The following is an 18,190-nucleotide window of genomic DNA, read 5'->3' on the forward strand; positions in this document are numbered from 1 at the left end:
AAATTGCTGAGGCTGGCCTCTAGCTTGCAATCTGCCCACTCCTTCTTCCCAAGTGGCTGGGATTGCAGGTCTGCACCACGAGGTATGGCATTGTTCCTAAGTTCTTCAAGGCTGACTGTCAGCAACCACGACACTTGAGAATCACTGGGAGCCATGGATGCAGGGAAGGCCATCGCTTCTCGTCAGCTGCCCGCACTGACGAGATGAGCTGGGTTCCAAAGGGCTGGCTGCAACATTAAACTAACGAGAGAAAATAACGAAGAAATCATGCAACACACGGACATGAGTTTCTCAGATCGAGGGTGGGACTGCTCTGTGAACTTAAGGGTCAGCTTCCACGCTGGACAGCACTGGAAAGAGAGCATGCACCCGGAATCTCTTTATTTTTATAGGGGGACACACACAAAGGAGCTTCCATGGAATGTTCTTCACCAAATAAGGCAAGGGATAATGTTTCAAAGGTGGAGTCGTGCTTTGTGATGTCTTGTAGTCTGCAAACTGATTGACATCTTGGCAAGTCACACCTATCTCAGGTGCTGGGTGGATCACTCAGAGCAAGAGGAAAGGTGCACTTAATCAGCATGCAATGCCAGACCTCACCTCTTTGGCTCCAATGCACGTAGTTCACACACAGCCCATGGATGGCTGGCGACAGTCTCTCTTTCTCATGGACCTCTGTAGGTGTTCATGGCAAACACGGGACAGGAGAAGCCCTGGGAGTCGCTCCTCCATGGTGCAGGAGTTCTGAGCCTGCCAAGGTCTGAGGGAAGAGCATCTGGAGAGGTCTGTGCACCTCTGGGAAGTCTACAAGTGCAAAGTGGGGGTTAGCCTAGAGGACAAGTGTTAGGGTGTGGAGCTGGACTGCGCTTTAGAGTCTCCTGTGTGAAGGCTTCATCCCCAATGCAGCAGTGTTCACCTCTGAACTAACTAACACAACAAGCATGGTATTCGCCCACAGCTCAGAAGCTTCTCTGATATGGAGAAAAGCTGCCCGCAGCCAGGGGAGGGCCAAGGAACCTACTTTTGCCCTCACCGTACTCTGCTTTGACCCAAAGCAAAGGCCGTCAGGGGAGGGAGGGGAAACCCACTCAGATCATATGAAGTGGAGATCAGCCGCCACAGGAGGAGGGGTTCACTTTTCTAGAAATGCCAAAACAAAATCCCACAGACTAGGTGACTTAACCACAGTGGCTTAACCTTTATTTTCTTAAAGGTCTGAAAGCTGGAAGTCCAAGATCAAGATTCTAGTACAGTTTCTATCCTCCAAGGCCTTGCTGCCTAGCATCCACATGGCACTGCCTGCTGCCTCTGCACATGGTGGTCCCTCTGCGTGTGTCTGTGTCCTGTCCTCTTCTCATGGGGACAACCAACTCAGCAATGAAGAAACCAGTCGACATCTCTGCTAATGCTTGACTGGAGAACAGAAATACCCATTATTAGTTACTCTTTATCTTACTCTTCACAGGTCTTTTACCAGAATGTCTGGTGTTCAATCAAAAATAACAAGACACACAAAGAAACAACAACACAAAATATCTTCTTGTCAAGAGGTAAAATAAACCCAGAAATCAACAATTACAGCAGGATTTTAGGATCCAGAGTGTCCAAAAGTAAATTGTTTTCCTACATATCAGCAGGGAAGAATCCAAATTGGAAATTAAAAACACAATACCATTTACCTTATCATCCCCCCCCAAGTGTTAGATTTAGGTATGAATTTAACAAAATTCATGTACAAGATGTATATGAGATGTACAAGATCTATATGAGGAATACTGCAAAAGTGCAATTAAAGAAATGTTTAAAAAGCCAAATAAATGAGATAGTCCATGTTCCTAGATAGGAAGACTCAATATTGTCAAGATATCAGTTCTTCCCAACTTGATCTATAGATTCAATATAATTCCAATCAAAATTCCCAGCAAGTTTTTTTTTTGGGGGGGGAGGGGTGGATATTGACAATTTTATACTAAAGTTTATACAGAGAGGCAAAAGAATCAGAATATCCAACACAATACTGAAGGAGAAAGAAGTGGGAGAACTAATACTATCTGACTTCAAGACTTGGAGTAAAGCTTCAGCAATCATGACAATGTGGTACTGCTAAAGGAACAGGCAAGTCAATGGAATGGACTAGAAATCACAGAAAATAGCCAGGAGCAGTGGTACCTACATATAATTCCAATGACTCAGGAGGTTGAGGCCGGAGGATTGCAAGTTCAAAGCCAGCAATTTAGTGAGGCCCTAAGCAACTTAGTGAGACCCTGTCTCCAAATAAAAGGAGTTGGGGATGGGGATGTTGTTTGGCAACACATCCCTGGGTCAAATCCATAGTACCAAAAGAAGAAGAAGAAAAAGAAGGAGACAGAGAAGGAAAAAGAAAAGAAATCACAGAAATAGAACTACATGGAGCAAATGCAGTACAATGGAAAAAAGATAGGAAAAGAAGGAACAAGACCTTACACCCTTCATCAAGAGTTAGCTCAGACTGGATCACAGGCCTAAATATAAAATGCAAAACTATAGAATGCCTAGAAAATAACATAGGCTAACATCGAAATGACCTAAAATTTGATAGTAATTTTTTAGATGCCACACAAAGGTGTAAGTCATGAAAGAAAGAATTGATGAGCTTCATTAAAATTAAATCTTCAGTTCTACAAAAGACAGTGTCAAGAAAATGAAAGGCATGGCACAAACTGGGAGAATATATCTTCAAAAGGCATATCTGATAAATGACCATTATCCAAAGTCTATAAATGAATCAATAACAAGAAAACAAACAACCAAATTAAAAAATGGGCCAAAGACTTTAAAAAAGTTTAAAGACTTAGGCCTCACCAAAGATGATGGATAGATGTCAAATAAGCATGTGAGAAGCTGTTCAGCATCAACACACCTATTAGAATGGCCAAAATCCAAAAAGCTGACACCATCAAATGATGACAAGGATGTGGAGCAACAGGAACTCACATTCACTACTGGTAGGAAAGTAAAATGGTACAGCCATTGTAGAAGACAGGTTGGTGGTTTCTTAGCATATGATCCAGCAATTGCTCTCCTTGGTATTTACCCAAGGAGTTTAAAACTTATATCCACATAAAAACCAATACACAGATGTATACAGCAGCTTTATCTATAACTGTGAAAACTTTTCTTTTGAAAAAGGAGATTCTTTTCAATAGGTGAATGGATTAATATACTGTGATATATCCAGATGATGGAGTGTTATTTAATGCTAAAAAAATGAGTTATCAAGCTATGTATAGATACGGAGGGAAGCTTAAGTGCATAAAACAGTGCTTTTCATCATGTTTAAATTATGAGTTGGTAATTCTTAAATTTTTTTTTTTGAGGATTCTACCATTAGAAGACTCAGTTACAAAGTATACAGGATTTTTTCTATAGCATTTTGCACAGATGCATATGAATCTATAATGATCTCAATATAAAAAAATCCTTTGAAATTAATTTTTTAAATTATAGGGGACTACAATTCACAATAGTCAAGCTATGGAGCCAACATAGGTGCCCTACAACAGAAGAATGAATAAAGATAATGTGGTTTATATACACAATGGAATGTTACTCAGCCATAAAGAAGAATAAAATTATGGCATTTGCTGGTCAATGGAGGGAACTGGAGACTATTGTGCTAAGTGAAATAAGTCAGTCTACAAAACCAAAGGCAGAAGGTTCTCTCTGATATGGGGATGCTAACCCACAATAACAGAGGGGAAGATCAGAAGTTCACTGGACTAGACAAAGGGGAATAAAGGAAAGGGAGTGGGGATGGCAATAGAAAAGACAGTAGAATGATTTGGACATATCTTTCCTATCCTTTTATATGAATACATGACCAACTCCACATAATGTACAATCACAATAATGGGATCCTAACAGAAACAAGTTATACTTATTATACGTATGTATAACATGTCAAAGTACACTCTACTATCATGTATATCTACAAATAACAAATAAAAAATAATCAAATTAATCAAAAATAAAAAACAATAATCAGAGACTAAAAAAAAATCTACTTAAGAAATGGAGAAAGCAAAAAATGCTCTTTCTTTTCATGAAAAAATAAGAAAATGACTTACACTGAAAACCAGGTCTCTGTAAGAGCACAGATGGCACCAGGGTTCATGTACCCAAGTCATATTCATGTGAGAGGGAGGTGGCTTCCCCATTCTAACATTGCTCAAGTTGCTACCAGAGAGCCACTGCCAGGATGAGTCAAAACGTCCCCCAAGGTCAGGAGGAATCCACAATCCTCAGCAACAAAACTCAGCTCTTGAGGTCTTTCCCCAAAAGCTCATGGTTGACAGTCCCTGCCACGAGCCCAAGTCAAAGTGCAACCATTCCAAATCTCCCAGCCGTACTTTCCGCTGGTGGAGAAGGCCAGCACGGACAAGTGGTCCTGCCTGATGGAGACCAGTGGGCCACAAAAACACTTCCCAAAAAACCCACGGGGCACAGAGTGGCAGAGCTGTCCACAGCGTCGTGAAGTTCCTCTTCTGGGTTCCACACACGCCTGCAGACTTCCTCCCTGTGCCCAGCGGCCCGGGCTGCCATCCTGCCAAGGAGGCACTGCAGACCGAGCAGGGCTGGGCTCGCTGGCAGGAGGTGAAGAGCAAGCAGCCGCAGTGACCTGGATTTCAGGTGGCTAGAAAAGACCCTCCGCACACTCACCCAGAAGCCAGAACTCGATTTCACCAGAAGACGAGATCATCCAGCTTGGTTAGTGTGGAACCTTGTGAAAACCCTCTAACCTCAGTTTCCTCATCTCTGCTGGGGAAAATAGGCCTCTCGAGAGATAGTAAGAGGCAGTGAGGTCATGAAGATTCAAATGTCATCCTGCTCTTTTTCCTTACGTCCGTGTTTCTCAAGGTGTGGCACACAGACCATTAGTGGTACATCAGGGCAATTTAGATAATAGAGGACTTCTTCATTTAATACTTATGAGCTTAACTCAAAGGGTATGAGAAAAAGATAGCCAGCCCATCTATCTTGCAAATCAGGAGTTATGTTAAAATAGTAGTAAAAAAAAAAATATATATATATATATATATTATACACACATGTATATGTGTATATGTGTGTGCATATATATACATATTATATATATACACACATATATATACATATGTGTGTATATGTACATATATGAATATATACATATATAATAACATGTGTGGGGGCTGGGGATATGGCTCAATTAGTAGCGAGTTCGCTTAACATGCATGGGGCACTGGGTTATCCTCAGCACCACATAAAAATAAAATAAAGATATTGTGTCCACCTAAAAGCTAAAAAATAAATATTTTAAAAAAATAACGTGTGTGTGTGTGTATACACACACACACACACATATGACTGAAAAAAATCTCTTTAAGAGATGGGTAAAGGTCTGGGGTTGTAGATCAGTGGTAGAGCACTTGCCTAGCACATGTGAGGCACTGGGTTCAATCCTTAGCACCACGTAAAAATAAATAAATAAATAAAGGTATTATGTCCATTTATAAGTAAAAAAAAAATTTAAAGATGGGTAAAGCAGAAAACATTATTTCTTTTCATTAAAAAATAAAAAAGTGACACACTAAAAAATCTGTGTGTGTGTGTGTGTGTGTGTATCTTAGGTGAATAATTGTTAAAATGTAATGTGTAGATATGGCAGAAGTAATAAGGTATCTTAGAAGTGTATAAATATATAGGAAAAATATATGTCAGAAATAATGACAATATAAGATGCCCAAATTTGGAAGATAATGCTCCCAGCTGCAAGAACCAGACCTGTGAACCTCACCCTTGGGTCTCCCAGGAGGCTCTTCGGGTTTTTTATGGTATATAATTCAGAGCTCTCTTTGTAAGAACCAGGGACGCATTACTCCTGCTCATAGTATAATGGAGTTATTCTTCTCCTAAGGGCCTGGTTTGTTTTATCTCATGAACATTGCAAACCATGTAATTGAATAGATTTCTCTATTTACATTGACAATGAGAAAGTTGAAGCCAAACTTGGGACCAGTTGTCAAATAGGGAAAAAACTGGGTCATATTCAGAGTTTCTTAGCCTTATTCCTAACTCTATTTAATGTCCCTACCTTCTTCTTAGTTATTATCCTTTATGTTTATAATCCTTTTAAGATACCTTAAATCTTATTTGTAATAAGGCAAGACATAATGTTTTGGAATTTTCTGTTTCTTTGCTTATTTTTTTCAGTTTTAGACAGTATCTTTCTTTAAACAAATTTTGTCCTTAAACTGAAGCGATCGTTCTTTCTGAATCTTTCTGGATCCCTAGTTAGTATAAATTTTAGGGTGTTCTCGTTAGAGTGGACAATTGACCATTCCATATGGTTCTGAAATTGGTTCTTGTCCAACCCATGGTCTTTCATGCTGCATCTCTAAGGTGGAAGACAGGTCATTATGGCCCCCTTCAGACCTGGGCCACCCCATGGGCCTAAAATAAAAAGGGAAGTGGGTGCTGCGGTGGAATTCAACTTCCTCTTTTTCCTCAAAAGCCAAGGTTGTGTGACAACAACAATAAAAACCAAGCCTGAATCGATACCAACATTTGTCATCAGAACACTCTGAACACCCCGAGACACGGGAAGCTGTTGAGAGCCTATTCTATCATCTCCTGAGCCCTCAGGCTTTTCCTGACCCATCTCCTTAGACCTTCAGCGCTGTCCCTGTGAGAGCAGAGTGGATATTTGCTTGGGATCAACTCTTTATATTCTTTAGTATCTTGTTTACATTTTTTTTTCTGAGCCTCATATATTCTCCATAAAATGAAAATAATCCCTATTGCAATATGAAGCCACAATGAAATATTAGTCAGAACTCTTTGAGTTTCAAGCATCAAAAAATTCAGCCTAACAACCTAGAGGGACATGTTCAACTAGACTGCTTTGTTCTTTGCTCGTGTTTTGTGTGTGTGTATGTGTCTGTGTGGTGCCGGGGATTGAACCCAGGGCCTTGTGCATGCAAGGCAAGCACTCTACCAACTGAGCTATATCCCCAGCCCTTCTTTGCTTGTGTTTTATTTTTCCTTTAATGCACAGTTAACTTCTAAAAAATAAAAGCTATTTTAAAAACCTATTTAAAAAAAATTTCAGCTCAAACCATCCAAGGGCATAAGAAAGATGGCAGAGGCAGGAGACTTATTAAAGATTATTCATAAGTAGAATGAAAACCCAAAACAGCACATGAAAGTGGATCTGAGAGACTTCTGGAACCAAGAGTTGAAATGCACCAGACTTCCCTTGGGCCTCTCATTCCCATATCACCCAGAAGGCACCTCATTCTTTCTTAAAAGAGACCAGTAAGACAGGAACATGGCCACACATAACTCCCATATCTCAGATTTCACCATGCACAAAACTGCAGAGGAAAAAATAAATTAAAAATAAAAAGCTTCATGTATGTGTCATCTATCTCAGAAGCCTTTCCTGATAACTATTTTCAATTATAAAATCCTTTTCCTGGATTAGACTCAGAATTTGAGGCTGCTTTTTATTGCAGCACAACCTAGACAGCCCTGACTAACAGGCCTCATTAACTTTCCCCCAGGACCTACTTAGAACTGCCTTCCAGAACTCCACTCTGCCCTGTTCCAGGTCTTTACCTCCTGCTTTCTCCATCAAAACACACCTTCCCTGTACCCCACATCTCCAGTGACAACGATAAAAGCACATAAAATCATAGTAATTTATATACTAATTCTTGCTAGCATGTTAACGACAACTAACGGTAAAAATGCTATCCTCCCTAGGAAAGATATTTATGTTTAACTAAAGACAAACACAACAAAATAAGTTACCCCAAATGACTGAATTTTTAACACCATAGAAGTTCAAATATAAATTTAGGAGATGTAATATAAAAAAAAGTCTTACTGTAATATAAAAAAAAGTCTTGTAACTTTTTCTGTCATAAAGGACTTTGCTTCAATGCATCAGGAATAACAATTATTATCCATTATATAAATAAGTAATTAAGCCTTAGAAATTCTTATTTGGTTGTTCAGGTCACATGGCTTACATGTAATGGATTTAGAATTACTGAATCCAGATCTTCTGACCCAAGTATAGAATCCATTCATCATGTGTGGCATTCTTAGGCACACCAGGGAGGCCAATTTGGCTGGAGTGAGAAGACCATGGGAGTGAGAAGTAGGAGAGCAGCCAAAGAGAGAAGAACAGCAGGCCAAAGAGGGGACAGGTTTCCGTGTAAGAGCCAGGCTTTACCCTGAAAGCCTTGGGAGCATTGAGTAGAGACAGGGACAGAGGAGCTGGTAATGTAAACAATGAATAAATGACTAAATAGTGAGTTAATTAAATCATTTTGGCTTTCCAAGTAAGGTCATGCTTCAAATCTTGAAATGTGAATGTTAAAAAGAAGGATGAAATAAAGAAAAAAACACAATGAACTATTTCTATCCCTAAAAGTTACACTGAGAACAACAAATCCAAAGAAAATGGAAGAACATAAGTAGAAAACATAAAAGATTTCATTTCTAAATTTCAAAATTTAGGGGAAATGGACAGACTCCTAGAACATTGTAATAGAACTGACATAAGAAGAAAAGAAAAATTAAAATAGTACTTTATAAAGTAAATTGAATACATAATTAGGGCTTTCCCAAAAAGAAAACTGGAGACCCAGATGTAGTCATTGATATGTTCACTAAGCATTTAAAGAAGAAGGCGTGTCTGACTTTACAATAAATAAAATAGAACACGTCCCCAACTGGTTTTGAGACCAGCATAGAGTTGATAGCACAACCTGACAAGATCATCACCAAGAAAGAAACATCACTCATGAACATTGAAACATTGAAGACAGCAATATATAAAAAGGACAGTATGTTGCAACCAAGTAGAACTTAGTCCAGGAATGTGAGGTTGCTTTGGCAATTCCAAACCTATACATGGAAATAAAGAGAAAAGTCATATGATTTTCCCTGAAAATTAAAAAGCGTTTGAAAATAACTCCATATCCGTTCATAGAAAAATAAAAACTCAGCAAACTTGAGATACAAAGACTCTCCTTCATCTACTAATTCATCTAGAAACTGCCTATATAAACCCTATAGCTGATGTCATACATTACTCTCAAGTATTTCAATTTTTCTTCTAGATTGGAAAGGAGACAAACAGGTCGATTACATTCTTCATTCAATACTGTACAGAGATCCTAGCCAGTGTAATAAATTTTAAAAAAAGAAATAAAAAGTGCAAAGGTTGAAAGAAAGAAACTAATGTTATTGGAAATAACACGATTTTATACTTAGAAAAATCCAAAATAATATATAGGTAAGTTTTTACAATTAAATAATTAAGTTTGGCAAGGCTACTAGACATAGAAAAAACATTTTTAATTATTTTCATTTCTAAAAACTAACAACAGCAACTTAGTGAGACCCCATCTCAAAAATAAAAAATAAAAGGACTAGGGATGTGGCTCAGTAGTTAAGTGACCCTGGATTCAATCCCTGGTACTAAATGAATGAAAGAATAAATAAATAAACAAATAAATAAAAACTAACAACAAACTATTAGGGAATAAAAGTGTTTTTAAAAGAAAAATTAAAATACACTCTATCTAGAAATAAACCTAGCAAAAAAAAAAAAGTCAAAACCCCCTCTTAGAAACACAAAATTTTTGTGTGAGAAATTTCAAAAGATTCTATTAAATGGAGAAACATAGTATGGTGTATATGTGAATACCAAATATTATAAATATATCAATTATCCCCAAATTCATCTATAGGCTGCAATGAACATCTGAAAAAAAAAAATGGAAACATTTCCATTTAAAATAACACCAAAACATATTGATTACTTAAGAATAAGTCTAATAAAAAGTGTAAAACTTGCCAGGCACAGTGGCACACATCTGTAATCCCAGGGGCTACAGAGGCTGAGGCAGGAGAATCGTGAGTTCAAAGCCAGCCTCAGCAAAAGTGAGGCACTAAGCAACTCTGTGAGACCCTGTCTCTAAACAAAATACAAAGTAGGCCCAGGGATGTGGCTCAGTGGTTGAGTGCCCCTGTATTCAATCCCAAGTAGTACCCCCCCCCAAAAAAAAAGAAGTGTAAAAATTATATGGTGAAAACTGCAAAACATTTCTTGGGAAAAAAAATTAAATGCAAAAACTTAATTTATCTTTGCTTCAGAAGACTTAACATTGTTACCATGTCAGTAATCCCCAAACTGATTTAAAGATTCAATCCTTGTTTGAATCCCTGCTGACTTCTTTGTACAAATTTATAAGCTGATTCTGAAATTTATATATTAGAAAGCACCTAGAACAGCCAAAATTATCCAGATAAAGAAGAATAACATATGAGAACTCAAACTTCCCTATTTGAAAACTTACTATAAATTAACAATAATTAAGATAGTGTGGTACTGGCTGGCATAAGGATATAGATCAATAGGATAAAATCAAAAGTACTGTAATAAACTCATGTGTTTATGACCTATGGATTTTGATAGGAGTCCAAAACTATGTTTAGTGGGGAAAACACAGGAATTTCAACAAATGTGCCATAATATTGCATAATCATTTGCAAAAAATTTGATGTGGACTCTGTTGGTCAGCTTTCTGTTACTGTGGGGAATTACCTGAGCTAATCAACTTAAAAGGAGGAAAGATTTGTCTTGCCTCATAGTTTCAGAGGTTTCAGTCCATATTCATTGACCCTGCTGGTTTGGGTCTATGGCAGCATGATTCATCATGGTGTGAACACGTGACAGAGAAGGCCTAATTAATCTAATGGCACCTGGGAAGCAAAAGGAGCGTAGGGAGGAAGAGGCCCAGAGTCCCAATGTTTTCTTCAAGGGCCTGCACCCAATGACATAAGTTCCCTGCTCTGGTCCTTGCATCCTAATGGGGACTGTGCCCTTGATATATAGGTCTTTGTGAGATATTCAAGATCTAAACCACAGCAGACTCTTACTTCAAGACATGTATAAAAATTTAATCAAAAAAGATCAAGGATGGGCTGGGTTGTGGCTCGGTGGCAGAGCACTTGCCTAGCATGTGTGAGGCCTGGGTTCGATCCTCAGCACCACATAAAAATAAATAAATAAAATAAAGATATTGTGTCCATATACAACTAAAAATATTTTTTTAAAAAAGATCAAGAAACTAAATGTAATTATGCAATAACAAAAACTACAAAATTCTTAAAAGAAAACCTAAGTGTTCGTGGGCTGAGGATGTGACTTCAGTGGTAGAGCACTTGCCTGGCATGTTCAAGGCCCCTGGGTTTAATGTCCAGCACCCAGGGGTGGGGAGATACAGGGGTGAGTCTCCATGACCTTGAATTTGTGGTGGGTACCAGGAATTGAACTCAGGGGCACTCAACCACTGAGCCTATTTTGTATTTTATTTAGAGGCAGGGTCTCACTGGGTTGCTTAGCACCTCATAGTTGCTGAGGCTGGCTTTGAACTCATGATCCTCCTGTCTCAGCCTCCTGAGCAGCTGAGATTACAGGTGTGTGCCACCAAACATGGCAATAACCTTGAATTTGATAAAGGACAAACATGAAACCAAAACACGAACAACAGAAGAAAAAATAGATAACGGACTTCATCAAAATTTCAAACTTTTGTGCTTTTAAAGAACACCATCAAGAAAGTAAAAAGACAGCTGAGCATGGTGGCACACTCTTGTCATCCCAGTTGCTCGGGAGGCTGAGGCAGGAGGATCACAAGTTCAAAGTCAGCCTCAGAAACTTAGTGAGGCCTTAAGCAACTCAGCAAGATCCTGACTTAAAATAAATTATAAAAAGAGCTGGGGATGTGGCTCAGTAGTTAAGTGCCCCTGAGTTTGATCTCCTGGTACAAAAAGAAAGAAAAGAAAAAGAAAGTAAAAAGACAACCCACAGAATAGGAAAAAATAATGGCAAATAATGGACTTATATCTGGAACACATAAAGAACTCCTATGGCTCAATAACAGAAAGACAACTAATATAACTTTCAAAATAGGCAAGGAACTGGAGTAGACATTTCTTCAAAGGAGATGCTGAATGGCCAATGAAAGGATTCTCTATATCATGGGTCATTAGGGCAACGCAAATCAGAACGGCCACTGTACACCCATCAGGATAGCCAGGGTCTTAAAGTCAGATACCCAATGTCGGTGAGGACGTGGAGAAATCAGATCACTGCTGGTGAAAATATGAAATGATACAGACACTTGGGTAAACAGTCTGGCAGTTCCTCAAACAGTTAAGCATAGAGTTGCCATATGACTCCACAATTCCAACCCAAGAGAAATGAAATTTGACATCCACACGGGAACTTAGGCACAAACGTCATTGATGGCATTATGCATAATAGCCAAAAGGTGGAAACAACCCAAATGCCCACCAGTGAATGAATAAATAAACAAAATGTGGTATGTGCAAACAGTGGACTATTATTTGGTCATAAAAGGCGTTAGAATGGTGATATATGCCTTAATATAGATAAGCCTTGAAAACATTATACTAAGTGAAAGAAGCTGGTAACAAAACCACATGTGAGTCGGGTTCCATTGGTAGGAAATGTCCAGAACAGGAAGATTCATGGAGACAGAGAGCAGATTAGTGGCTTGCTTAGGGCTGAGGACAGTATGAGGTGTCCAATGAGTGAAGCTAAAGGGCCTGGGGTTTCATCTTGGGGGATGAAAATTCTCAAAATTATGATGATAGATGCACATATAGGAATATACTAAACAACTGAACTGTCTAGTTTATTTCAAATTTTCTGCAGTGCTGGGGACTATCTATGCTAGTTGTACACTTTAAATTGTACAGTGTGTGTATTATATCTCAATAAAGCGTTTTTTTAAAGGGGGGGACACCAGATTTCAAAGACTTAGAAAACAAAAAGGAGAGTATAATGTATCTCATTAGTTAAATTTTACACTAATTTTGATATGATAATTTTTTGGATCTCTTGGGTTTTATAAAATATACTATTAAAATTAATTTCATCTGCCTATTTTTATTTTTCATGTAGCTGCTACTAGAAAATTTAGAATTACATACATGACTCAATTTATATTTCTCTTGGACAGTGAGGCTGCAGAAATTTTACAGGAATGACTTAAACTCTTGAGATTTTTTTCATGTGTTACGAAGCAGTTAGCGTAGTACTGACCTCCCAGGGCTGCGGCAGGAGTTAAATGAGATGGTGATTTTCAAGAACTTAGCCTATGAATATTAGCTCTTATAGCTGTTAGTTCTTATTATCAGGGAAGCCGTTGGGTGTTGTCTATGACAGTCACATCAATAATCCCTAGTAGAGTCCTTTAATTTACTTTACTACCATCACACTATTTTTAGAAATTAAAGGGGTCCTGGAAACTACCACAACCAGGAATCAACTGTCACCTGGCCAAATGGCTTGACAACCTCCTGGGTTTTAAAAAATGGAACCTGAGCATCTTCACTGTGAGACAGAACCCTATCCTATCGCAGGGTCTTACATTTGGGTCACCTCCTTGGCTCTGAAGACATTTGAATTTGGATGTTGTCCTAGACTGGTCCATGCCCCTCGCTGTTCTGATGAAGACCCTGGGACCCATGGGAGAGGACACTTCACCGATAAGTTCACAATTCAGTCTGAAGAGTGCCAGGCCAGTGCCCCATGCCTCATCTAGGTGACCCTGGCCAGGTTGGAATACAGGCTGTCCAACTTGCATTCTAACACGCAACCCCTTAGAGGCCTTGGGTGGGGGGGACTTTGAGTGTTCTTTTAATTGACTGCTGTTGGAGAAAATAAGTCCTTACTGGGGATTATGGCATCTTCAGTTGAGAGCAAGGGAAGTTTGTACCTAGATGTTAGAAGCTCCAGATAACATGGTCTAAGATGTCTCAAATCTGGTTCTATGAAAATCTGCCCATTAGCCGTCCCTTTAGCTGCTCCTGTTTATTTCTTTGTTCATAGTTATCAGCAAATCAGACTTAACGAAGCACAATCATTTAATTCCCAATGTAACCCGTACAGCAAGGTGACCTGGGATAATTATTCCCATTTAATTGTTAAAAAAAAATGGAGCTATAAGAAGGAAAAAATATCGATAGAACTAAGCCAGGACCTAAAGAGTTTCCCCAAGTTCACCAGATGCACATTGTCTGTGCCGTATTTAAATACCACCTGCACTATTTAGTTATGATTTTTTAAATGGGTACTTAGTGTTTTGGGTAAGTCAATTGCTGTTGAAATGAAATTCTAGTTTAAAGTCTTTAATTGGAAATCAGCATCACTCTCCGTAAATGGGAAATTAATAAATACAATATGAAACAGTTCTACTTAGAAATGGTTGCCTGAATAGCTTTTAAAAATCCTAATGCCCAAACCAGGCCCCACACCTATTAAGTCAGAATCCCTCTGGGGAGGGCAGAACAAGGCATAAGTAGTTTTTAAAGCTCTCCCCAGGAGATAGCTTTGTACAGCCCAAGGATGAAACCTTGGAGAATAGATGCTAATGCCTCCAAGGCCTCTGAGGTGCAAGAGCCTGCTCTCTGTTAGGAAGCGAAGTCAACCAGTGCTTATGGTGTAGTGAAGCACACAAGCCCCAAACTGAGACTTCTCTCCTTTCTCCAGAAGAAACCAATAATAATAATAATAATAACAACAACAACAATTTTGAAGTGGAGAAGAGTTCTCGTGTGATGTGCTACTGGTTAATGAGAGGCTCCTTTGGGTCAAACAACACCACAGACGGCACTCGCCCTTTGGAAAACACTGGACCAGAAGAACCCAGGTGGCCTGGTTCCTATTTCTGTGCCCTTTCCACTCCCTCAGGCAGCTTCCCAGCCAGATTCCACCCAGGTGACGGGGAGAACCCCTACCCACCTCCATGTGCTCTCCAGCAGGGGCTCCAAATGCCTGAGCTGACATCACACTTCCAGGCCCATCTTTCTATTTCAAAATGAATCCTCACATCAGAAAACCTTCAGCAAAAACCACATCTGTCTCCTTTCATTTCCTCTCGAGAAGCCCCTCATTTTTTCACTCAGGAGCGTCTGGCCCTGCAGAAGATTTAAGTCAGCTGTCAGTCACGCCTTTCAGGATCTTAAAGGAAGTATCACCAGGGAAGAGACAACCAGGGGACCCAGGGCAGGAAGCCACATGACTAGCAGAGGGCCTTCTGCTATTTGGTTTCTCCTCTTCCCTCCGCCCCCTGAACATATCCAGGACCACTCACAGGCTGCTGGGATGGAGGGGTGAATCTGGACTGACATCTAGACCTTGGTGGTGACTCCAAGTCTCCGAGGTTTCCTCCTCTGGCCTGGGCATCACCACCAGAACTGGTACTTGCTTGTGTGAATTTGGATTTAAAAATATCCTCAGAAGAGTGAGACCTCAAGAGCAGGCAGACTGGCTGGTAAAGAGGGAGTTGAGCAAGGCTCCCATCTCCTCACTTCCTACATTTAATACCTAGAATGCTGACCCACTGTCTACCACCGCCAGCCAGCCGGCTGGACTGTCTAGTCAATAGACCCCTTCTTGCCTGAGTCCCTTAGAGCGTAAGATCCAGCTTCCTTGTCACTTCCCTATGCTACATCCCAGAGCCACACAGTTCAAATCGTAGCTCTCGTTGACCCGTAGTGGAGAATGTCCTTCTGCCTCATCCCCTGCTGTTCAAAGCCACCTACCCCCAGAGCCAATTGCAAATATCTCCTCCTCCATGAAGCCTAAAGTGATTTCCCCAGATTTTGAGTGGATATGGAAGAAAATAATAATGGTAAGGGAATCAGTTCAAATGCCCTTAATAATAACTAGCCTTTGTCCAGAGCTGCGACGGCAAGCCCCTGGACAAGAACTCACATGCAGATCTCAACCAAACCACACTAGATGGCACCTCGCCTTGCCTGCCTGCCATTTGTTATCCAAGTGACATTAGTCAGCTTTTTCTCTCTGGGCCTCATCTTCGCTGGGCACTAATGGGGTTTATGACACCTTCCTTAGGTTTGCTGTATAAAGCTTGCAGCGTCGTGCCTGAGACGGGGGTTTTGCTCCATAAGCATTATCACTTCTGCTGGCAGCTCCAGGTCTGGGTTGGTGCAACCCTCTTCACACAAATGAGAAGAAGGCAGCTGAATTGTACTTCCCTCTGGTCTTAAGGGGGCTTTGCTCCTAGTGTTTCAGTCATTCAGATCAGCCATTTGTGCATCTCTTTGCCGCCACTGTTCCAACTTCGCTCCCCACTTTTCCTTAGGTGGACACTACACTCCAGGGGAGAAGAAATAATTGGAGCCTCCAGGACACTTGGCCCCTGTGTTTTTGTACCTCCTGGTCTGCTCTTCTTCTCATAACTCTATAGTGTCAGGCTTCAAATCCACAGCGAGTGTCTCCTCTGTGTAATCTACCTTCATCCTCCCAACCATGTGTGGTCGCTCTGTTCAGATTCCCGGGCACTCCTGTGCACCTGGACAAGTCTCTTAACCTTCCCTGGCCAGTAGCCCCTGAGCACTGGGCTCATTTCCCCTGCTAACCTGATTCCCCTCATCCCTACAGAGTAATGCCCTGGGCATGCTACCAGAGTACTATGGGGGGACGGAGGAAGGGATAAATGAATGAATAAATCAACGCATCGGTTTCAATATTCCCTTGGAGAAGATCCCTGGCCCCCAGGATGTATTTGGCATCTGCATATCATTGAAAGCACTTTGGGCCTGAACACTTCAAACAGGACATCAACATTTATTCTTTGCATTTTTTTTTTTTTTTTGAGAACAGAGATGTCCAAACAAGTCATATTCCCTGTGGTTCTACCTGTAGAATTCTGAGCTCTACGACACCTTGGCAAGGTTGCGAGGGGTCAATACAGTCAAGTTCAACCCTCCTCAGAAAGTTTGCTTGGTGATTATGATGTTGTTTTTAGAAGTCAATGTAAGTACACCTAGAGGGCCGTGACTTTCTGGTGTTTTGATGTCCCCTATGTGTCCCCTCCAGAGTCGTATCTATGATGCCCTCCACCTCCCAACATTTCCTCCTTGTCTCCCCTCCAGATTTTGTTATCCCTGTAAGTTTAACATAATAAGGCATCTTTACTCCCAGCCTTAGCTCTAGAAAGTTCCACTGGAACAAAGGAAGAATTGGAAGAAAGGTATGTTTGGTCCAAATACAATAATTTAGAGTGGCTGTAAGAGAAAATGACGTCTAAGCCCCCAGAACTGTAGTCAAGGACTACGTCAGTGAGTTCATTAGGCACCGAGTGCCTGAGGTTTCTCACAGCTGTCAGAAGTGCTGAGTACCCACCAGGTAGTATTTTCACAACGAAATAATCAGCAGAGTATGGCTGAGCAGTAATTGTGTGCCCAACATTGTTCTAAACACCGAAAGACATAGAAAAGGAAGGAAAAAAAAACCAGACTTTTGAATCAAAGAATCTTGCAATCTATTTAGGCAGTCCGGGAGGACAGAGATTTGAACATAATGAAAACAGTTTAACATATACCAAGTGTCTGTGGAAAGTGAGGTTCTCTACATATAGTATCTCATTTAATGCTCACAACAGCCCTTTGTGGTGGGTACTAGAAAAATCACCTCCATTTGAGCATAAGAAATGGCAGCAGAGGAAGATAAAGTACACTGCCCAACATCATAAAAACACCAAGTGGTAGGATTGATATCAAGGCAGCAGGGCTCTCAGGGCCTCTTAAGTTTAACCATGCTTTATATTCTACCCTGACATAGTGATGGTTTACTTTAAATGCAATACATCATGAAGAAAGGTAGCTCCAGTTCAGATCATCCAAGTTTGAAAAGACTGTACTGCTACTTCCCATCCCCTGTTCTACCTGGAATAGATACCGTTTCCACATGAATTAATCAGTACAAGTACCCTCTGTATATTCCAGATGGGCACACCTTGCAAAGAGAACTTGGACCGTTCAGCATGATGACTATAAGTGCAAAATTTCCAAGCCTGGGATTCCCCCTACCCCCCCCAAAAAAAAAAATCACTCTGGTCATCTACAGGACGTGGAAAGAGTAACCTGGGCCAGCCTAGGATCCCCCACCCTCTAGGAGTATACTTGTTCATGTCAAAAGGGTCAGCCCATGAAGATCCAGCCTTCCTCTGAGTGCTACCGTGAATTCTCCATCCGATTTCCCGGGTCAAGCCGTCACAAGGATGATGTAAGGACAGTCTCTCAGTTGCCAGGGGAA

At 40.4% G+C, this 18,190-nt stretch overlaps 1 long non-coding RNA gene across 1 annotated transcript; it reads right to left on the minus strand.

Moving 5' to 3' along the window:
* Positions 1-1,174: 1,174 nt before the first annotated feature.
* LOC125620496 lies at positions 1,175-15,093 on the minus strand. Its single transcript, XR_007352232.1, has 2 exons — positions 14,870-15,093; positions 1,175-1,413 (listed from the first exon to the last, which is right to left on the minus strand). It is a non-coding gene; the product is annotated as an uncharacterized LOC125620496 (long non-coding RNA).
* Positions 15,094-18,190: the final 3,097 nt, after the last annotated feature.

The sequence above is a fragment of the Marmota marmota genome, unplaced genomic scaffold (assembly GCF_001458135.2).
Source record: "Marmota marmota marmota unplaced genomic scaffold, marMar, whole genome shotgun sequence".
Classification (NCBI taxonomy): Eukaryota; Metazoa; Chordata; class Mammalia; order Rodentia; family Sciuridae; genus Marmota; species Marmota marmota.